Source organism: Gossypium hirsutum, chromosome D07 (genome assembly GCF_007990345.1).
Source record: "Gossypium hirsutum isolate 1008001.06 chromosome D07, Gossypium_hirsutum_v2.1, whole genome shotgun sequence".
Taxonomy (NCBI): Eukaryota; Viridiplantae; Streptophyta; class Magnoliopsida; order Malvales; family Malvaceae; genus Gossypium; species Gossypium hirsutum.
Window position 1 is genome coordinate 55,842,870 of NC_053443.1, and position 24,788 is coordinate 55,867,657.

The window sequence follows — 24,788 nt, forward strand, 5'->3', positions numbered from 1 at the left end:
TTTAGAGGAGCACTGATCCTGAGTGAGATTGCTAATCCTATAAACTCAGATCCAGTCAAGAAACACGTCGTTTAAAGAAGAAGAAAGGATCAAGGTGAAAACCCGTAAAGGGCACTTTGAGTAAAAAAAATGAAAATGAAAAATGAAAATGAAAAATGAAAAATAAAAAATGAAAAGTAAAATGGAGAGGCTCAGGGGAAAACCCGCAAAAGGCACCTTAGGCCAAAGGGGATTTGAGTTGAAAACCCGAAAAGGGCGGTTCAAATATTGATCAGAATGGGGCATGAGGTAATCAAAGCAACTTGAATCTTGACCAAATTAGGCATGTGGCGATCTTGCTATGCCTGAATCAACAGGAAAGGATAGGCGACATCTTGGGGCATCAACAGAGCACTGTAGATCTCCTAAACACATGTCCAACTCAAAATGGTCTTCAGAAAGTTTGTACAGAGAAGTTCAAGCTGCGATATCTGGAGCACCCAATTCTCATATTATTTGTTGTTCTTGGAATATTTTTTTCTTTCCAAGATATACATTCCCAATTAATTTCTTTGTCATCCTTCTTTACTATTTTCGATAATTTGTTCTTTCGAGCTATGCTCAGAACCAACTTTATTCTTATCCATTGTTATGACCTTTTTGCAAACATGTTGCATTGGAATAATGATTAATGGACTAATAAAACTTTCACAAAGAAAGTTTTGCATATGACTCTGAAAAGTTTCTAAATAATAAAGGAGCCTGAAACAGGACTATTGTTTAGAACACACCAATTTTAAAGGTTGGAAATTTGAGAAGGAATAGTCTAAATTTAGACTTTCTATTTGGATTTCATTGTCAAATACATTGGTTGAACAAAATGATAAGATGACGGGTTAATGACAAAGCTTAAATGAACAAACAAGCAATGATCATCAAGCAATGGAAAGAGGTTACCTCGGAGAAGAGAGCCCTCATTTGTGCATAAGTCTTTGGTACGAACGACACCCTGAGAAGGGTGTAAGAAACCAGAACGGTTCAGATCCTATATCCCCGAATTGTGATAAAAGAGGACTGAGAAAAAGCCACATATTTCTACCCTTGGATTACAGTGGGAAAATGATGGTATAAATTCTTGTGCCCTAGTGGATTAAACTTTAAGGTTTACAATGGGAGACAACCTGGCTAATTGTTTCTTCAGAAAAGCCAGTCGAGCGAGAAGACGTTGTAGCACGTCAGTCGCAAAGCTTTAATAAACTTCGAGTAATGAAAACCTAAACGAGATCATTCTCAAAAAAAATTCTGCATTCATGCAAACACCATTCACACATGTCTAGTTAGGAGCATTTGATTCATTTTGATCATGCCATCCTAATCATTAGGCATAATTAGGTTTATTATACAGGTCATGTTCTCCAGAGAACAGATCAGTGAATATTTCAGATCTTATCTCACTGAGGTCACAGTGGAGTAAATTGAAGCCAGAGATCTTATCTCCCTGAGATTACAACGAAGCAGATCGAAGACACTATCCTATCTCCCTGAAGTTACAGTGAAGCAGATTAAAATAAAGGATCTTATCTCTCTGAAGTTACAGCAGAGTAGATCGCATCAGGTCTTATCTCCCTGAGGTTACAGTGGAGTAGACCGAAGAATTTCAGATCTTATCTCCCTGAGGTTACAGTGGAGCAGATTGAAGCCAGAGATCTTATCTCCTTAAGATTACAGCGGAGTAGATCGAAGACACTATCCTATCTCCTTGAAGTTACAGTGGAGCGGATTAAAATAAAGGATCTCATCTCTCTGAAGTTACAGCAGAGTAGATCGCATCAGGTCTTATCTCCCTGAGGTTACAGTGGAGTAGACCGAAAAATTTCAGGTCTTATCTCCCTGATGTTACAGTGGAGCAGATTAAAGCCCGAGATCTTATCTCCCTGAGATTACAGCGGAGCAGATCGAAGACACTATCCTATCTCCCTGAAGTTACAGTGGAGCGTATTAAAATAAAGGATCTTATCTCTCTGAAGTTACAGCAAAGTAGATCGCATCAGGTCTTATCTCCCTAAGGTTACAGTAGAGTAGACCGAAGAATTTCAGATCTTATCCCCTTGAGGTTACAGTGGAGCAGATTGAAGCCAAGATCTTATCTCTCTGAAGTTTTAGTAGAGTAGATCACATCAGATTGAAGCCGATAATCCTATCTTCCTGAAGTTATAGTGGAGTGGATTAAAATCAAGGATCTTATCTCTCTGAAGTTAGAGCAGAATAGATCGCATCAGGTCTTATCTCCCTGAGGTTACAGTGGAGTAGACCGAAAAATTTTAGATCTTATCTCCCTGAGGTTACAGTGGAGTAGATTGAAGCCAGAGATCTTATTTCCCTGAGATTACAGCGGAGCAGATTGAAGATAGTAATTCTATCTCCCTGAGATTACAACGAAGCAGATCGAAGACACTATCCTATCTCCCTGAAGTTACAGTGAAGCGGATTAAAATAAAGGATCTTATCTCTCTGAAGTTACAGCAGAGTAGATCGCATCAGGTCTTATCTCCCTGAGGTTACAGTGGAGTAGACCGAAGAATTTCAGATCTTATCTCCCTGAGGTTACAGTGGGGCAGATTGAAGCCAGAGATCTTATCTCCCTAAGATTACAGCGGAGTAGATCGAAGACACTATCCTATCTCCTTGAAGTTACAGTGGAGCGGATTAAAATAAAGGATCTCATCTCTCTGAAGTTACAGCAGAGTAGATCGCATTAGGTCTTATCTCCCTGAGGTTACAGTGGAGTAGACCGAAAAATTTCAGATCTTATCTCCCTGATGTTACAGTGGAGCAGATTGAAGCCCGAGATCTTATCTCCTTGAGATTACAGCGGAGCAGATCGAAGACACTATCCTATTTCCCTGAAGTTACAGTGGAGCGTATTAAAATAAAGGATCTTATCTCTCTGAAGTTACAGCAAAGTAGATCGCATCAGGTCTTATCTCCCTAAGGTTACAGTGGAGTAGACCGAAGAATTTCAGATCTTATCCCCTTGAGGTTACAGTGGAGCAGATTGAAGCCAAGATCTTATCTCTCTGAAGTTATAGTAGAGTAGATCACATCAGATTGAAGCCGATAATCCTACCTTCCTGAAGTTATAGTGGAGTGGATTAAAATCAAGGATCTTATCTCTCTAAAGTTACAGCAGAGTAGATCGCATCAGGTCTTATCTCCCTGAGGTTACAGTGGAGTAGACCGAAGAATTTCAGATCTTATCTCCCTGAGGTTACAGTGGAGTAGATTGAAGCCAGAGATCTTATCTCCCTGAGGTTACAGCGGAGCAGATTGAAGATAGTAATCCTATCTCCCTGAGATTACAGTGGAGCGGATTAAAATAAAGGATCTTATCTCTCTGAAGTTACAGCAGAGTAGATCGCATCAGGTCTTATCTCCCTGAGGTTACAGTGGAGTAGACCGAAGAATTTCAGATCTTATCTCCCTGAAGTTGCAGTGGAGCAGACGAAAAATACCAATCGTGTCTCTCTGAAGTTGCAGTGGAGTGGATGAAAACGATGAATCATATACCTCTGAAGTTACAGTAGGTCAAATTGGATCAAACCTTATCTCCCTGAAGTCGTAGTGGAGCAGGTTGAAGATTTTAGATCTTATCTCCCTGAAGTTGCAGTGGAGCAGACGAAAAATACCAATCGTGTCTCCCTGAAGTTGCAGTGGAGTGGATGAAAACAATGAATCATATACCTCTGAAGTTGCAGTAGGTCGAATTGGATCAAACCTTATCTCCCTGAAGTCGTAGTGGAGCAGGTTGAAGATTTCAGATCTTATCTCCCTGAAGTTACAGTGGAGCAGACGAAAAATACCAATTGTGTCTCCCTGAAGTTGGAGTGGAGAAGACGAAAAATACCAATCGTGTCTCCCTGAAGTTGCAATAGAGTGGATGAAAACGATGAATCATATACCTCTGAAGTTGCAGTAGGTCGAATTGGATCAAAACTTATCTCCCTAAAATCGTAGTGGAGCAGGTTGAAGATACAAATCTTATCTCCCTGAAGTTACAGTGGAGCGGATTAAAACCATAGATCTTATCTCTCTGAAGTTGCAGTAGAGCAGATCACATCCAATCTTATCTCCCTGAAGTTGCAGTGGAGCAGACGAAAGAAATAAATCCTATCTCCCTTAAGTTACAGTGGAGCAGATTAAAATCACAATCTTATCTCTCTGAAGTTACAGTAGAGTAGATCGCATCAGGTCTTATCTCCCTGAGGTTATAGTGGAGCAGACGAAAGAAATCAATCATATCTCCCTGAAGTTGCAGTGGAGCGGATTAAAACCACAGATCTTATCTCTCTAAAATTACAGTAGAGTAGATCGTAACAAATCTTATCTCCCTGAAGATGCAGTAGAGCAGATTGAAGACCGTTGATAGTGGATCTTATCGTGTAAACCTTATCTCCTTGAAGTCGCAGTGGGGCAAGTTAAAGATACAAGTCTTATCTCCCTAACGTTGTAGTGGAACAAACTAAAACAACGAATCTTGTCCCCCTGAAATTACTGCAAAGGAGATTGAAGCTACAAATCAAATCTCCTTGAAGTGCAGTGGAGCGAATTAAAGCAACAAGACGCAGTGGACTGGAAGGATGCTACTTGGAAAAGAGAAGCACTCAAAGAAGTTAAGACTCGGCAAGACCAGACAAATTTGGTCTTTTTTAGTCTTTGCTCTGATCTCGTTACACGACAACGAGCAAAGAGGGGCATCTGTAGAAGCCCAAATTTGCCCGGGGCCCAAGAACCCAACTACACAAACCTTAAACCAAACCCAATACCCTAAAACAGACCTAACCCAAAACAATAAAATTACAGCCCAAAAAGAAAAATTAAAACCCAGCCCAAAAACTAAAAACTTTTCAGAAAACTAATCCCCCTAACCCTAGGCGCCGCATCCCTTGCTGCTCTATGTGCGCCGTACTCTGCCACCACCTGCCACCGTCCCATCGATGCACACCTGCTCACTGCTATGCCACCATCAGTCTCTGCAAAGTGAAAAGGAACACGCAAAGCAGAAGAAAAGCAGTAGCAATGAGAGATTTTCTTGGATCTTTTTTTTTTCTTTCGGTTATAAAGCCGAATGTGTTGTAAAATGTAAAAGGGGGGCTTCCAACAACTTTTGTAACAAAAAAAGATTCAATCAAAAGAAAATAAAAAACAAATTCAAGGTGTTGTTTTTTTTCTTTTCGATCTAGAAGGTTTTTTTATTTTATTCTCTTTTCTTTTCGATTACACACATATATATAAATAAACATAGTAAAATAAAGAAAAAGAGGAAAAAATTTACCTTTTTTAGTTTCCGGCCACCGTGCGCGATGGTGGCTACTGGCCGGAGCCCAGGCCGGACTGGGGAGAGGATTTGAGAGAGAATGAAGTTTTTTTTTGAAAAAGAAGGGAATGAATTTTTTTGGAAAATTTTTGGAATATATAGGATATTAAAACGACGCCGTTTTGGGTAAGGGGATCAGCGCGTCGACCCGACCCGACCCGGAGGGTCCGCGTGTTTTTAATTTTTGGGCTATTTGCACGCGCAGTCCCTCTATTTTGCAGCGCGTTGCAATTTGGCCCCTTTTCACTATGTTCTTTTATTTTTTAATTTAGCCCTGTGATTTCATTTTTGTTTCAATTTGGTCCATTACAGCACTGTGTTTTGGGGCTATGGTCGATTTACCGTTCTGGTCCCTCCTCTTTCAGCGCATCACAATTTAGTCCCTTTTATCTTTTTTTTTCATTTCGATTTCGCCCCGTATATCTTGCTTTTACTTCGATTTAACCCCTTTTTAGCATTTTTATTATTTTCTTCATTATTTTAATATTTTATCATCTTTTATTATTATTGTTATTATTAGTTATTATTATTTCTTCATCTATATATATATTTAAATCTTGTTATATACATAGCGTATGTTTTATAATATATATACATATGTAAATCTTTTAGTTTTTTATTTTATTTTTACAAATATATATACGTACTAATATATTTTATATAGTTTATATATATACATGCGCATGCTTACATGTACTTTCACATTCAATAATTTTACAATACATATATATTTTCATATTTTTATAAATTTATGTATATACATACATATATATATTTCCCTTAAATGTACATACACGTGTTCATATTTTATAATTTTCATTTATTTTCCTTTATTTTTTATGTTCATTTATGTATTTATTTATATGTCCATTTTTATGTTTTAGTTTATTTATTTATTTATTTATTTGCCGTGGTATATGCATGATCGATTTATTTTATTATTCGTTTTTTTGTTCATTTTTTATTCACATTATCATGTTTATTATTCTATTATGCACATAAATACCAAATTTCAAAAAACAAAAATTTTTCAAATAAGGCAACGTTTTGCGTTTGGAAATTCGAGAAAACATGCCCTAAGGTGCTGGGTGTCGATTTTTCTCGTTCAACCAAATGGCTTAATATCCTTTTAAAAAATTTTAAAATAAGGCAATGTTTTGCGTTTGGAAATTCGAGAAAACATGCCCTAAGGTGTTGGGTGTCGATTTTTCTCATTCAACCAAATGGCTAAATACCCTTTTTAAAAATTTCGAAGTAAGATAATATTTTGTGTTTGGAAATTTAAGGAAACGTACCCTAAGGTGTTGGGTTTCGATTTCTCGTTTAACCAAATAGCCAAATATCCTCTCGAATTTCAATCCATGTCATCCGAGTTTTTTTAAGGATCGTATTTTAAATCTCTCTAAAGTTTTCAGTTTTTCGACACTAAGACATTAAGTAATCAACTAGGTACCAATTTTGGGCGTATCGAGGGTGCTAATCCTTCCTCGTGCGTAACCGACTCCCGAACCCGTTTTTCTGAATTTCATGGACCAAAATCGTTGTTTTAATAAAATTAAATCGTTTATTAAAAACAACCACTTTTTGAGGTGATCTGATCACACCTCATCAAAAAGGATCGGTGGCGACTCCCGTTTTCGTTTTCATTTTTCAAAACCCAAGTCGACCCCGTTTTTATCAAAAAAATGGCGTCAACAATCGTTTCTAACCAAAGAACTCATTTCGATATCTGCAATTTTAAAACAAATAGTTCAATTAGTTTGTTGCAAAAAACACATTTCGATAATTAATTTTTATTTCGGCATTTTTATCCCACTAATAGAAAAATATTATTAAATTACAGATATGTGACACCCTAACATGGAGTTATGAATAACACATTTCGATAATTTATTTTTAAGGTGGTCCATTTTATATATTTATCAAAATACCTAGATGTGATACCATAAATTTTACAATAAATACAACACAAAAATTTCATTACAAAAATACTAAACAGTTTTTTCCACCTCACATTTTTTGCTATACTATTGTAGTATATAATTAATAAAATAAAAATATCTCATAAATTTCAACTCAATAGTCTCATCTTTTACCTACCTACATATAAAACAAAACAATTATGTTAAAATAATAGAAACTATCAAAACAAAATAAACCTAGTTGGTCGGACTATATGTTGTTATGTGTATCTAATAATAAACCAAAAAAAAAAAACATGCCCATAAAAAAATATAATAGAAACATCTCATCAGTTCTTACTAAATGGACCCATTTTTTACCTACATAAAAAAACAAAAAAAATTATGTTAAAACAACATTAACTATCTCAACATAATAAACCTAATGGGGCTAATCTTGCTATTTTTGAATCTAATAAAAACAATAAAAAAGAAAATATAAGAAATTAAAAATCAAACAGAAACATACCTCACACTTTTTAAAATAAATCAAACAACCTTCCTTTTTTACTGAAATAATACCTTAAAAAAATTTTAAAAAATAATATCAGAATCTGAATTATAATATTTCTAAAATAAATAAAATAAAAATAGAAAAATAACATTTATAACCTATAAAAAAATCCTAAACCCTACACAAATATTGTATAAATACTAGACAAAAATACCTTAATTCCTCTCTTTTTTAACCTTCTACAAATAATTTATAAACCTTAAACAAATAAATTTGTTAAACCCTAAACTTACAAAAATACCTTAATTTCTTTTCTTCAAACCCTAAACAAACAAAATTCACAATTTTTTTCAAAACCCCAAGCTAATACTAAACCCTAAACTAACCCAAAATTCTTTTTTCTTTTTAACCCTAAACTGACCCCAAACTTCTTCTTTGCTTTTCTTCTCTTCTATTCTTGGGTCCACCACAAATCATTTACTTTTCCCCTTCTTCTCTTCTCTATTCTGCTACTCTTTCTTCGCTCCTTTTTTTTCCCCTTCGTTCTCTTCTTCTTTGGTCTGTTTACTTTTTTTTTCACTTTGGGGACCATTATAAGATCCCAAAACAACATTTAACAGCCCCTTTCATAAGACCCTTAAGGGTCTCGTCCCATCAGTAGTCGTAGCAGAGCAGAGTCGTCCCATCCATGCTAGACCGGTGTCACCTGTCAGGCAGGCACAACCACTATCGGTGTCGCCTACCAAGTAGGCTTCACTAGGCACTTCTCGAGCTTTGTGGTACAGGGTTAAAACAGGTTAAAAAGGGGTCGTACGGTGTGTATTTTTGTTTGGTGCTACCTATCAACATGGCCATCTATTAAAATATATATCTCAAATGACAAAAATTGAAACAAGTAGTTTCAGGGTGGTGCCGCCGCCTATCCACCACCTTCCACCACCCCATCTATACCATTTTCGTATATAATCAAACATCTAACTCATTTTCAAATTTAATATATATTTTTATAATATTGGTGTAAAAAAGCCACTTTTCTTTGAGTTTCAATTGTAAAGTAAGAAAAACCCCAATATAAGATAGTTGAAGGATATTCTTTTTCAATTACTTGGTGTCATTCATAGTAATTTTAAGGGTTAAGTATAAAATTGGTACCCAAATTTATCCACTTTTCCCAGATTAATGCTTAAGGTTTTTGTAATGATCCAAAATTCACGGGCATCTGAAAAGAGTAGTATCGGGCCTCTGTCTTAGAAAATTTAACCTGTAGATAATTATTAGAAATATTTATGAGTCTAGTAGTGTGTCTAATTATGTTTTAATTAAGTAAATTTATCCTAATTTAGAGTAAGTAGTAAGAAGAGACTAAAGTGAATAAAGGTTAAAAGTTTAATTGTAGATTAGAAGGAAGAAATAGGGACCAAATAGGTAAATAAGCCAATGGCTTAAGATTAGGCAGCAATACATGGAAAAATCTTAGATTTTTCTTGATTTATATTATAAAAATATTATTTAATTAAAATATTATAAATTATATTAATTAAAGTTAAGATCTTATATTATAGGAAATAAATAGGATGAAGACAATTGTATGGTGATAAAATAATACATGTGTAATTAAAATATGTATATATTTGTAGTTTATAGATTTAATTTACTTATTAATTAAGCATAAAATATTTATTATTTATTATTAATAATTATTAAATTATAAGATATTTAATAATTAAATAGTTAGTATAAGATTTTTGGTTAATAATAAATTATGATTTTGCCAAGTGTATGATAAAAATAAAATACAAGTGTATTACATTTATTTATTTACTTGAAAGTTAAGTAAAAGATAATTAGTAATTAAATAATTATATTATGAGATTTTTATTTGATAAATAAATTAAGTAGTGACAATTGTATGGTATTGATGGTGTACAAATGTGACTATATGATTAAATATTTAATAGATATTTAGAATAAAATATATTATATTATTATAACATAAAGTAAATAAAATAAAATGAAGTAAAAGAAACAGAATAGGCAAGGGACGAAACAGAGATGAAACAGGGGAGAAAGAAAGAAAGAAAAAGAAAAAAGAGAAAGAAAGGAAAAACTAGGGTTTAAGGTTTTAAAGCTTTAAAGGTAAGTCAATCAAGTCTTTTTCTTTTAATTTTGATGCTTTAGAAGTCTTAGAATAAAGTTTTGTTGAATTTAAACTAAAATTTTGTAAGTTCTTAGATTTTTGAATATTATTCATGTTGAACAAAAAAATGAATTAGGGATTCAAATGATAGAATTTCTAGTTAGTATTGATAAAAGGATTAAATTGTGAAGTAAGCTATAAGTTTTATGTTGTAGGGACTAAATTGAGGAAAATTTGAAATTAGTGAAATATGCTGAAAATTTAGTAGTTAAATTTGAGTTTAGCTAAAATTTGAATAGAAATAGAATGTGAATTAAATTAGAAAAGTAGATAAATCTAGTTATGATTAAATTGGAATTAAAGTATAAAATTGGATAGAAATTTTATTATTATTGTAAAATTTGTGCTGTAATTAATTATTTAATTATTTAATTTTCGTAGCTAATAAAGAATTCGAGGTATCAGCACAAAAAGGGAAGGAGAAGGTCGTCGAGGAGTAACTGCGAAATTCGGGTTTGTATTACTATAATTCAAATTATTTATTATTTTAATGCTATATTTAATTTTATATGTATGGTAAGTGAAATATAAGGTAAGTATTATTATTAAGTTGAAAGAAATTCAATTGAATAATGGATATATATGTGGAATTGAAATGAATATTGACTTGAAAATGGAAAAGTAAAATTTAATTGAAATGTAAATTTGAAAAGTATGTGTTAGTATTGAATTGTGTTTTGCTTAGTGAATGAAAAAGTATAATTGATATTGAAAATGAATTCTTGAAATAAAGGTGAAAATTGGATTGTAAAATTGAAATACCCTATTAACTAATCGGACTGAGTTGGATATAGTTGGCATGCCATAGGATTTGGAAGAGTACGGGATTTATCGGCTTTGCCGATCAGACACTTTATGTGTCGTATCAGGCATCCCGTGTGTCGTTTCAGGCACTTACTATATACCGTTTTAGGCACAATGTGCTTTACTGGTGTGTTTGGGCAGGAATCCGTGTATCCGTCAAAGTCCAGATTGTTAATAGGGTGAATAATTGAAATGAGAAAATCAAATGAATTTGATCGATTGTAGTATTGAATATGAGGAAATTTAAAATCGTGGATTGAAATTGAGATTGAAAAAGAAGGCATGAATTTAATGTTCAAGTAGTGATTGAAATTGTTACATGTGATATGTGATTGAAATTGAAGAATAACTATATATTTTATTGTTATTGTTAATTGATGAAAGTTTAAGAATTAATTGATAATTAAGAAGATGAATAGTTACATGCTTGGTAATTCTTTTTCTTTACTGCTATTATAATTTGAATTATGGTAATACCATTGAGTATACAATACTCAGCGTAGGTTGTTTCTGTGCGCAGGTTAAAAAGGAGTCATATTCTCGGTTCAGCATCCAGGATAATCCCGACTCCAGCATAAAGATTTTGGTGATGTTTTCTTCCTTTAAGTGAAAGTGGCATGTACATAGGGATTATAATGGTTATTTTAGTATGTTATATAATTTTGTTGTAAAGAAAGATATTTGGTGTTTTGACTATTAAATTAGTAAAATGGTAGAAATTGTTTATGGCATTGATATTGAATTGGAATGGTTTGAATAGTTGATGAACTAATTAGAAATGTTAATAGGGTTTTTATTAATTAAAGTAGTAAATCAATTTATTAAGCATGATTTAGTGGCGTTTTAAAGTATAAAATCATTTATTGAAATATTGTTATTGGTTTGTTGTTGGTTTTAAGTTTGCAGGGGGTATTATGTAAAAATAAGCAGAAATACCGTCGAAATTTTTTGAAAAAAATGAATGAAGCCAATTAGTATAAATTTATATGAATTTATGATTTTTTTATATATGTTTGTTATTTATTTAAGAATTATTTATAAATTGTTTGAAATGTCCAGTAATACCTCGTAACATTATTCCGACGACGATTTGTGATTAGGGGTGTTACAGTTTTTTTTGTCTCACTATTTTTTTTCCGCCAACTAATATGGTATTTTTTTAACACAGTTAAATCTAAGACATACATGTCACATGTGGCATAATGACATCATCATGATGTCATAGTCCATTTTCTATTTCACTTTCTTTTCTTTTTTTTCCTCTTTCCTTTTCTTTTATCCTTTCCCATTTTCATTTTTTTTTTCTTTTCTGTTATTCTCCTTTTCTCTTTCCCACCCTAGCCGCCGCTAGCATGCACCACAGCTTCACTCCAGCGTTGTTACCGGCGTTTGTTCTCCGGTCCAAATAATGGCACTGGTCAACTTTTGAATCATCATGGAATTCGACCGTTAAGTTGAGGATTCTTAATCTAAATAACAACAACATCTAAACGAGGAATAGTAGTAGGCACCATCTTGGGTTTTTTTCCACCACTGAAACAACAAAAAGAGTGTTTTTTCACCTTGGGTTTTTGGTTTGCTAACGAATTAAGAGGCTCATTGAACTGAACGAAAATGTAGCAGGAAAATTAGATGAATGAGGGTCCAATTATTCGAAATTGAAAGAGATGAAAGCTTGAAACGAGAAGATGAAGCCCAGAAAATATCGACAATAAAACCAATCAATAAAAGACCGATACCAATGCATATCAATAGAAATCTTGTCGTTCATGGTGTTTGTTGCTGCTTCCCTGTTAGCCTCACCATCACATCTTCTTTTTTTCTTTTTTTTTTGCTTCTTTGGGTAGATAAAGTCACTGCAAATTGCAGAATCCAATCCCTTTCTTACACCAAAGTTAAATTAAGATTGACAAAAATATATATAAGTTCAATTTTTCTTGAATTCACTTTGATTTTTTAGAATTGGTGAGTTTAGTTTGTGAAGTTAATTTTATGAATTTTTTAATGGATTGATGGGTGTTCTGATGGGTCTGTGAAGTTAATGTTCTGAGTTTTGTTGAAGAAGACATTTTCGATTGTTTTCTTCCTTTAATACATGTGTTATGAATAGATGACACAAAGAGATAGAAAACGAAACAACTAGTGAAAGGAAAAAAAAGAAAAAAAATGAAATTGATAGAAGAGAGGTAGAAGACGAGAAGGTCAAGTAGAGAAAGTGAAAGGAAAAAACGAAAAAAAAAGTTGCAGCAGCGAAAGAGGTAGGAGAAGATGATGGAGAAAGGAAATTTCAAAGGAAAAAAATAAAATAAAAAAATAAATGAAAGGGTTTTTAAAAATATAAAATGAAATGGAAAATAATTAAAGGGGAACAACTTTTCAAGCCAAATAAAGTGACATATGGCAGTGCGCGAGTGGCCAGCGTTGTCACGTCAGTAAAAATTTAATGCCGTTAGGCTTAGATATCAAACTAGTTGACAGAAAAAAAAGTTTAGGTACTAATATGGGACAAATAAAATTTTAAGTACTAATTTAAGAGAAGTGGACAAATTCGGGTACTAATTTTGTATTTAACCCTAATTTTAATACATATGGAAAATAATGTATTCTCTCTCACCTTAATCTATTTAAAAAATTAAGATAAAGAAAATTGTTCAATTATAACTTATTGTTTTTAGTTAGAGGTGCTCATGAGGCCTAAGAACTATATTAACATACTTTATATTTGCTCAAACTTGACCCGACTCAAAATATGAGCCTAAAATTTTACCTAAACTCATCTATATTTGTATAAGACTAACCCAAGCTCATTTTAGGTCTAATCATATTGTTTTTAAAATTTTTAAAAAATATATATATATATCATTTTATTTTAATATTTAATAATTTTAGACAATTTTTATTTATTGAAAATTTTTATATAGTCATCTTATCATTATTCTAATGTTTACATTAGATTAGGATTATATATTTAGTACAGGTTTATTTTTTTAAAGTGTTCTAAATTATATAATTTATAAAAATAACATAATATAACATATTATAAATTTACAAATGGGTCGGGCTTGGGCTTTGAATGTTCAAGATTGTGCTTGGCCCATATTTTAAACGGAACTATTTTTTTTGCCCGAGCCTATTTTTTGAGCCTAATATTTTTGTCCAAACCTTCCTAAATTTTGAGCAAGCCTTCGAGCTTGGGTGGGTAACCCGATTCATGAACAGACCTATTTTTAATTATGTTCCTCATTTTTTTAAATTTCTAAAATCAATTAATAATTACAATTACAATTACAATTACAATTATAATTATAATTATAATTATTTTATTGGTAATGTTTTTATTGTAGCCATTGAATATAAAATTAATTATAGGTTTTGTGTTTGTTTTCGATAACAAGTTATTAATTGAAATATAAAACAATTATTTTTATTAATTATATTTTTATTATTGATGTTACAATTATTATCTTTTAATTAGACTTTGGATTCATATTAAATTATATTTATTATTTTTATTGGTACAAGTTTTACCTAAACAAGGAGGAGACAAGAAAAAAAGATGATGGTGCTAAGGAGGTCGGTTTACTAAACAAACATAGAACTGAAGAAGGGAGTAAGGTAAAGGGGATTGTGAAGACAAGATAGGTAGAGTGCAAGGATATTATTTAATGTTGATGGTGAAAAATGATTCCTTCTTCATCATTCCTTTAGGTACTTATAGGGGAAGGTTTCATGTCCAATAGTGTCACGTCACCGATAATTTTGAGATATGGTGATCGAATGGTCGACTAGTTGGCAAGGCCGTTTTACATGGGTTGCAGTCAAGTGTGGTACTACTCTGGTATTTTTTTTGTTGAGGTAGTACGAAATTGTTACGCATAATAGTTGACTAGTTGTTACGCATGATAGTCAAAGGTCAACTAAAATTTCTAATCATGTATGATTCTCGAAATAACCCATAAGAAGTTTGTCTAAAAGGCACCATCAAGAAAATAGAGATCGAATTAGAGTTAAGGTGTTCAAACGATTATTTAGGATCAATAAATAAATCGAATTAATCAAAATGTAGAAAGCTTTTACAAAATAGATTTTTTAAATAATTAATTCAACCATTAACCAAATGATGACAATTTGTGCCAAGTGATATGGTAGAAGATTAGTATTTGGTGGGATAGATGGATACCAGAAATTAAGAATCCAAGAATAACTGATAATTCTCAGATATTACCAACAACCTAAAATCAAGAAAACAGAAGAAGAAATTTGGGATTTTTCCATTGTAGAGTAGTCATTGGATTATGAGTTCCTGAATGTAATTCAAAGAATTCTACCCTATGATGTTGAAAGAGAAGACTGTGTGATTCATAATGCATTAAGGGGATATTTGTTGTTGAGGAATGATAAAAAGGAAAGAACTTCAAATAAAGCTTCTTCATCTCATAAATAGTGGATGACAAGGTCTAGCTAGCAGATCATATGGAATAATCTGAGTTTGCCAAGTATAATTTTTGTCTTGTGGAAATGCATGCTGTAATGCAGCTATTCCTTCTAGATTGGGTATAGTCTTGTTTGTGTTATGTGCAATGAGTTTGAGTGGGATTGGGTGAGAGGGGTTTGGTTTGAGGGATCAGATTGGGAATATGAATAGTTGGTTGATTGATACTTTAAAAACTAAAGGAAATATAGGGATGAGATAGAAAACACGAAGATTAGCATGTCTGTGGGTTAGATATTTATTATCTTGTGTAAATTATAATTAAAGTTTAACAGAAATATTAATGGTTCTTTTCATATATAAATGGCTTTGGGTCAAATTTTGTTAGAACTATTCAAGAGTCGGACACCTAGTTCGACCCAAGGGCCTGTTAGAAAAGTAAGAGAGTTTGGGAAAAATGGGTTTGGACAAAAAATAATGCTCATTTAGAAAACGGGCTAGGCCTCGGGTAAAGCTTTTCTGGCCCGGGCTCGGCCCGAATTTGCTAAAAGAAAAAAATATTGTTTTTTTCCCGTTTTGCTGTCATTTTAATATTATGTTGTTATTATTTGGATATTGTATAATTCTTATTTTATTGTTAATTTTGTTACTATTTTAGAGCATTTGTATGTTAAGTTGCATGTATCTTAGTGCTATTCAAGTATAAAGATTTTTTTAAAATTTATTTTTAATTTGTTAGGAATCATTTATTTGGATGGTTTTAGTGTTTTTAATGTATTATATATATTTTAAAAAATTATATAAAAAATAATATAAAAAATTTAATACGGACGGGCTGAGCCAGGCCCATGTTATAACATTTTTGTCCAGACTAGATTTGGTCAAAATTTTAACCCATCTTTCGAGCGAAATCAAAATCGGACCTATCAAACCAACTTAAAATTTTATGACTTATAAATAAATCTAAATCTTGTTAGAAAAAAATTTAAATATTTTATAATCAGATTTAGATATCTAAATTTATTAATTCACTCCAAAATCCACGATAAATAATAAATTCGAAATATGAATTCCCAACCTTATCCAAAATCACTATCCTTCAATGAAACAAAAGAGCATGTCCCGCTTCTAGAAACGGAAAAGAAAAGAGAGAAATTCATGTACCCAAATCAAAACACGATATTCAAAGTCAAATTGTAATTGCCCTTTTGCAGTTCCCACGTACGTTAAAAGTTTCATGATTTTAAAAATTTTGTCAGAACAATTTCAGGTCTAAAATTACTTATAATTCAATCTCAATCTATAAATAAAAAAATAATATATTTCATCTATGGGCAAGTCAGGAAATCTTTTAGAGTGTCAAAATTAAATTATAATTTTTAAAAGATTAAATCAAAATTTTATTATTTTTAGAGGAGGTCAAAGTGCAATTTTATTTTTATTAATTTAGAATTTTAAAAATTTTAAAGAGTCTAAATAAAAAATTTTCATTTTAAGGGGAGTTGTTGGTTTTAGCGCATTCGAACCCACAAAGGGGCGAAGCCAGAAAAACTTTTTAGGGGGCCAAAATTAAATTATAATTTTTATGATAAGAAAAATATAATTTTTAAAGGGTTAAATGAAAATTTTATTATTTTTAAATAGGCCAAAGTGTAATTTTACCTTTATTAATTTAAGATTTTAAAAATTTTAAAGGGCAATTGACTGTGGGTTAACTGTTTGTTGAACAATTGCTAATCGTTTAAGGACGGGAATTCATCCTTGTTGCTCCTGCATCGAGTCCGTATTAGGTGGGTGCCGAAACCCCTATTTTTCTGTGTTTTTAGTCTTCGAAAAACATGACTATCGATGCCACACATCCAAGGACATGAGCGTGTGCCCAGGCCATGTGTGCCACACGACCATGTAACTCATTATTCATCGATTTGGGGTCACACAAGCAAGGCACTCGGGCGTGTGTCCAGGCTGCGTGTGGCTATGTTAGTGTAGGGTTCACATGGGCAACAGACACGAGTGTGTGTCTAAGCCGTGTAACTCACTGTTTATGACTTAGGACCGCACAGCCAGGGACATGGGTGTGTGCCCAGGTCGTGTGAGTCATACGGGCAAAGACATGTGCGTTTGTCTAGATCGTGTAACTCACTGTTTATGTTTTAGAACCACATGGGCAGAGGACATAGGTGTGTGCCCAAGCTGTGTGAGCCACACGGGCAAGGACATGGGCCTGTGCCCAGGCCGTGTGAGCCACATGGACAAGGACATGGGCGTATGTCCAGGCCTGTGGCTATGAATAGGATTTGAATCTTATTTTTGAGGCCGTGAGTGTTGCCCAGCATGAGCACTGACCTCCACAATGTATTTATGATCTAGATTTGATTGTATGAGGATTATCTAATGGTTTGACGATGAATTATTTTTTATCTGTACGTATGTCTGCTATGTGTGAATCTAAGTAAATAAGATTTGTCAAACGTAATGTGCTACTGATTGATGTGTGTGAATTATCCAGGTACGATCTGTATTTTGTTAAATTTGTTGGAACGCCCCTGTGTTTTTCTTTTGATAGAGAATATGCGATATCTGAATATGTTTGATTAATTGTTACTGATTCTGATTTATAACTGTGCATGAGACTTCATAGCAATTTGATATGGTTTGTTGAGGTTTGATAAGTATGTCTTACAAAACATGGACTCTTACATTTTCTAATTCTGTTATTGAGAGATATCATGACTTACATACTCATTACTTTGATTCTGCATAAGCATGCCATGACACACTGCATAGGACTTGGGTTGATGTAAATGAGGAAGTTTATGGCAATTTAATGATCTACATTGTTTGGTGGTTTATCCACACTTCTGTGCTGACAGTTCAACTGTATTATAGTGGCTTGACCATATATATTTGATTGGCAGTTTAACTGCATATTGATAAGCCATCATTGCTGGGCAACCCAGGATGGCGGGTCATCGTTACCGGGTAACCCGGGATGACTTTGTTGGTGTGCTTTGGATGAATGAGTTCAGGGGAGAACTTTATCTTAGTATGTAACAGAGTTTGGGTAGAATGTTTTTGATAAATTTGTATTCTAATCTGTTTGAAAATACTGCATCTGTATAAACATACATGCTTTGTCTGCTCTGTTCCATTCTGTTTTGTTCAATTCTGCTATGCTCTATACCATTCGATTCTATTTAACTCTATTTGATTCTGTACTGTATGATTTATTTTGTTCTGTTGTATTCTATTTTTGCTTTGTACTGTTGAACCACATTTGATCAAATTTATGTGATGCTCTAGATTTATGTGGATTGGTTATACAACTGCTCTTAAGTTCTTTGCGTTACTACAATTTATATAGTATGCTCTGCTTATTTGTATTGAGTCTGGATATACGTGGTGATTGGTAACTCACCATTTGTCTTACTTTTATTTGTTCAGGAAAGCATCAAATTTAGAATCGAATGACGTACAAAAGCTCAAATTGTCTTGCATTGTAATAAATGTGATTTGATCTTTTGGGTTTGTAAATTGTCTTTGGATTTGCCTTGCTTTCCTTTTGACAATCTCGTTCGTATCAACCAATTTTTAACACGAAACTATAAAATTATTTAAACTGACAAAAATGAATTCCTGGTTTCAAAGTTAAAATCTCGAAAAGAAATCGGTTTTCAATGCGTTAGTGTAACTCATCCAAGTTCAGCTTAAACTTCTACGCTGGGTTTGAGGTGTTACACAGGCTCGGCCCAATTTCGCAATAAGAAAAAAAAGTTGTTTTCTTGCTATTTTCCCACTGTTTTCTTATTTTTTTACTATTTTGTTGCCATTTCAATATTATGTTGTTATTGTTTGAATATTGTGTAACTTTTATTTTATTGTTAATTTTACTACTATTTTAGAGTATTTGCTTGCTAAGTTGCATCTATTTTAGTACTATTCAAGTATAAAGATTTTTGTAAAATTTATTTTCAATTTGTTGAGAAATTGAAAAAGGATGAGACGGATAAACACGGAAGTAAATCGTAAACTTGGATTTTGACATAAACCTGAAACGAAATTAAATTCAAGTCAATTAAAATAATTAAAATAACTAAAATAAAATAATAAATCAAATATTAGAATAATAAGGAAGCAAATAAAAAAAGATAAATGGAAAGATAGAACATGGCGTGTAGGAGTCCTAAGAAGCCTTAGAAACACGAAGAATCTACAACCCCTTTCAAGCGGCTCTAATTTCCCCTCCAAGATAGAAATCTTGGCAAGAAAAAGTTTGAAGATGATCCTCACAATCTAAAAAGATTGTTAAAACGCTTCTAAAAGAAACTCAAAAGAAATTCTTGAAAAGAAAAAATCAGAGAGAATTTATTAGCTCAAAAGAGAAATGGAATAATAATGAATTGTTTGAATTGTGTACAATGGAAAGACCTATATATAGGCTAGCTAAATAAATCTAAATAAAACTCCTAAGTATACTAGAACTCTAATTTAATCTAAACAAGAAGTAGTTTTAAACTAAAGTTTCTTGTTAACATAAAACTCCTAAATAATTTAAAATACTTAATACTTATAAAAAATTTAGAATAAAATAATAAAATAATAAGAGCTGATAAATAAAATATTGGGCTCATATATAATAAAGGTTAAGCCTAAAACTTGAACCCAATATGAAACGTCTAGGCTTGTGAGATCAATTGGGGTTCTTGAAGTGAAATGCCTAAATTTGTTAGCATTTCCCACGAACAGAATTTGTCTATTCTAATTTATTATTACTCCAGAACTCATCGTCTTGTAACTTCATCTCTTATTCTTAAATTTTTTCCGTGATAAAGTCTTAAACAACTAAGTTGATTTTTGACTTTATCTATTTGGGATTGGATCTTGTAATTGGGCCTTGAGGGAAACTAAGCTCATCTCTATTATGGCTTTTGAATTGGGTTGGGTTGCGCGTATCATTCCCCCTTCTACAAAAGGCTTCGTCCTCGAATCTGCAATAGCAAAAGGAGAAAGGTTAGCGACATCAAAAGTGACACTAACATTATACTCACCGAAAAGGTTGATTTGATATGCATTATTATTAATGCACTTGAGTACTTGAAAAGGTCCATCACCACGTGGGTCCAATTTTGTTTTGCGTTTAGTTAGAAATCGTTCTTTTCTCATGTGGACCTAAACTCAGTCACCGGGCACAAAGATAATTTACTTGTGCCCCTTGTTAGCTTTGTTGGAGTTGCTTCATTTGTTTTGGTGATTCATTGTCTTGTTTTCACGTGCATGGATTTCACCAATTTAGCTTTCTTTTCACCATCTAAACTAGAAATGTTTTCTATAGGCAATGGTACAAGATCTAGTACAGTTAGTGGATTAAAACCATAAACAAGTTCAAATGGGGAATAAGCAGTTGTAAAGTGAATAGATCGGTTATATGCAAACTTAACAAATGGCAAATCTTCTTCCCAATTTTTAAGTGTAATAGCCCGTTTTTAGTGAAATTAGAATAGTGGTTTTAGGACCACAGATCCGAGCCCAGAAGAAAAATTATTTTAATATTATTTTATGGTCTACAGTATGATAGGAATAGCGTATAAAAATTTCGATAAGAAAATTTTACCGATTACATGTTTAATTGATAAAAAGGACCAAATTGCATAAAATGCAAAAAAAAATAGTTCTAGTAGCTATAGGTATCAAATAGCTACTGAATTCAAAATTTGATGTCCTTATATGGAAAATAGACCATTAGGAGGAGTTAGTAGATAAATATGATGATTCATGGAAAATAGACTAAATTGGAAAGATGAAATACTAAAAGATGATATTTGAATTAAATAAGAAATATCATCATTTTATATTATGTTTCCCAAATAAAAATTCATGGAAACCCTAGCTGGGGATATTGAGTTCTAGCAAGCTTATTTTGCTCAATTAGGTATGTATTCTTGTTCCGTTTTTAATAATTTTTATGTTTTCGAGATCGTAATAGCTTAATTTAGCTATCTCAGGGATTAATTTGTAAAGATATCAAAGTATTAGGGTTTTTTCATGGATGAATATATATGAAGTATGAAATTTTATGGTAAAAAATGAAAGGTTGTTGATAAATAAACAACTTTTGTAAAGTGAATTTTAATGAAATTGTGGTTCAGCGAACAAAGTTCTAACATGAGACAATATGAATGTAATAGCCTGAATTTTCAGTGGTGTCAGAATGGTGATTCGAGATCACCAAATCTGACAAATGAATAGAAAATATTATTAATTTAGTAAGTATAAGTTAAATGTGAAGTTAAAAAAAATTTGAAATAGTGAGTAATGTACTAGGAATAGATAATAAAATAATCAAAACCAAAAACGAGGTATCGAGGCAACGAAGCATTCTTGGCCTATATCCTTGATACTCGGGGTTCTGATTTAAAGCCCGAACAAGTGCCAGTGGTGAATGAATTTCTTGACGTGTTCCCTAAAGAGTTACCAGGTCTACCACCTGATAGAGAAGTTGAATTGGTAATTGATGTGATCCCCGGAACAACTCCTATATCAATGACACCGTACAGAATGGCTCCAGCCGAGTTAAAAGAGTTGAAGGAGCAGTTGCAGAAGTTATTAGATAAAGGGTTCATCAGACCGAGTATGTCGCCCTGGGGTGCACCTGTCTTGTTTGTGAAAAAGAAGGACAGTTCTTTAAGACAGTGTATAGATTACAGGCAGTTGAATAAGGTAACAGTAAAGAATAAATATCCTTTGCCTCGTATTGATGATTTGTTTGATTAGTTGAAAGGTGCTGCAGTATTTTCCAAGATAGATCTTTGATCCGGGTATTATCAGTTGAAAGTTAAAGAGTGTGATGTGCCGAAAACTGCCTTCCCAACTCGATATGGTCATTATGAATTTTTGGTAATGCCATTTGGTTTAACCAATGCTCCTGCTGCTTTTATGGATTTGATGAATAGAATTTTTCAGTCATATTTGGATACATTTGTGGTTGTGTTCATTGACGATATATTGATTTATTCAAAGACAGAGTCCGAACATGCACAACATCTAAGGATAGTATTACAGACTTTGCGGGAGAAACAATTGTATGCCAAATTCAACAAATGTGAATTTTAGCTCCATGAAGTTGCGTTTTTGGGTCATATTGTATCAGCTGATGGAATAAGAGTGGATCCAAGTAAGGTAGTGGCAGTGGTAAATTGGAAAGTTCTGAAGAATGTTACTGAAGTACGGAGTTTTCTAGGACTGGCAGGTTATTATCACCGATTTGTCAAAGATTCCTCAATGATTACCTTACCGTTGACTCGATTACTACAAAAGAATGTTGAATTTATATGGTCAGATGAATGTCAGCAGTGTTTCGATCGGATGAAAAAGATGTCGACAGAGGCTCCAGTGTTGACTCAACCAGAATCGGGTGTACCGTTTGTAGTATTTAGTGATGCGTCTCTAAGTGGTTTGGGTTGTGTACTTATGCAGTCAGGCAAAGTGGTGGCATATGCTTCTCGGCAACTGAAACCGCACGAGAAGAATTATCCTACACATGATTTGGAATTGGCAGTGATCGTATTTGCTTTGAAGATATGGAGACACTACTTATATGGTGAGAAATGTTACGTGTATACTGATCATAAAAACTTGAAGTATTTAATGACTCAGAAAGAGTTAAATTTGAGACAGAGACGATGGTTAGAGTTGTTGAAAGATTATGATCTTGTCATTGACTATCACCCAGGGAAAGCAAATGTCGTAGCAGATGCACTTAGTCGGAAATCATCATTATTTGCACTATGGGCATTGAATGCTCATTTATCTATTAATGAGGATGGTTCTATACTAGCAGAATTAAAGGCTAAACTCGTGTTCTTTCAACGGATTCGGGAGTTACAAGATGATGACCCAAAATTGATGATAAAACGACAGATGGTTCAAGATAAGTTAAGCTCAGAATACTCCATTGATGAAAATGGTATGTTATATTATCGTAATAGAATATGTGTTCCGAATAACTTAGACTTGAAAAATGATATTTTATCAGAGGCTCACAGTAGTATGTGTTCTATTCACCCGGGTAGTACAAAAATCTATTGTGATTTAAAGAAAATGTATTGGTGGCCCAGAATGAAACGGGAAATCTGCGAGTATATAGCAAGATGTTTGATTTGTCAACAGGTAAAAGCTGAGCATCAAGTGCCGACAGGGTTGTTACAACCTATTATGATTCCAGAGTGGAAATGGGAACATGTCACGACAGGGTTATTAGCCGAATTTGCTTATAATAATAGTTATCAAACTAGTATTAAAATGGCACCGTTTGAAGCTCTGTATGAAAGAAAGTGTAGAACTCCATTATATTGGTCTGAATTAAGTGAACCGAAACTGGTGGGAGTGGACTTGATTCAGGAAACTGAAGAAAAAGCCCGTATTATTCGAGATTGTTTAAAAGCTACCTCCGATCGGCAAAAATCATATGCAGATTTGAAGAGAAGGGATATAGAGTTTAATGTGGGTGATCGTGTATTTTTGAAAGTGTCACCGTGGAAGAAAGTTTTGCGGTTCGGCAGAAAGGGAAAACTCAGCCCACGATTTATCGGGCAGTATGAAATTATTGAAAGAATCGGTCTGGTAGCTTATAGATTGGCTTTGCCCCCGGAGCTTGAAAAGATTCATGACGTGTTTCATGTGTCTATGCTGAGATGGTATAGATCAGATCCATTACATGTAATTCCTCATACAGAAATAGAACTTCAACCCGACATGACTTATTCGGAGGAACCGGTGAAAATTTTAGCTCAGGAGGTTAAAAAGTTGAGGAATAAACGTGTACCACTAGTTAAGGTGTTATGGAATCGACATGGATCTGAGGAGGCAACCTGGGAAACGGATGAATTGATGAGATTTTAGTATTCGAATTTATTTTCAGGTACGAAATTTTGGGGACGAAATTTCCTAAAAGGGGGGGAGAGTTGTAATGGCTTGAATTTTCAGTGGTGTCAGAATGGTGATTCGAGATCACCAAATCTGACAAATGAATAGAAAATATTATTAATTTAGTAAGTATAAGTTAAATGTGAAGTTAAAAAAAATTGAAATAGTGAGTAATGTACTAGGAATAGATAAGAAAATAATTAAAACCAAAAACGATGTATCGAGACCTCAAAGATTTTAAACCGAGCCATAAATATTTTTAGAAATATTTATAGAGAGTCATTGAGTTGGTATTAAAGTTTCGTTAGAAAATTTTAACGTTTGGGTGGTCAATTAATTAAAAAGGACCAAATTGAAAATAGTGTAAAATTTGTTAAATTGTGATTAGATAGCTTAAGTGACTAATGAGGAGGGATTTAAAAGGCAATTAGACCCAAATTATATGGGCTGGACGGTTGGGTAAGAAAAATCAGCAGAATGTAAGTAGAAATAGGGGCAAAATTGGAAACTTAACAAATTAAACATATAAAACAAAGACAAAAGTGAAAAATCTAGAGATCTCTTCACAATTTATCAGCAAAAATGCCATAGGAGGTCTGAAACAAGCTGGTTTTTCATATATTTGAATCATATTGAGAACCCGAAGCAAGCCGAGGAAAAGAAAA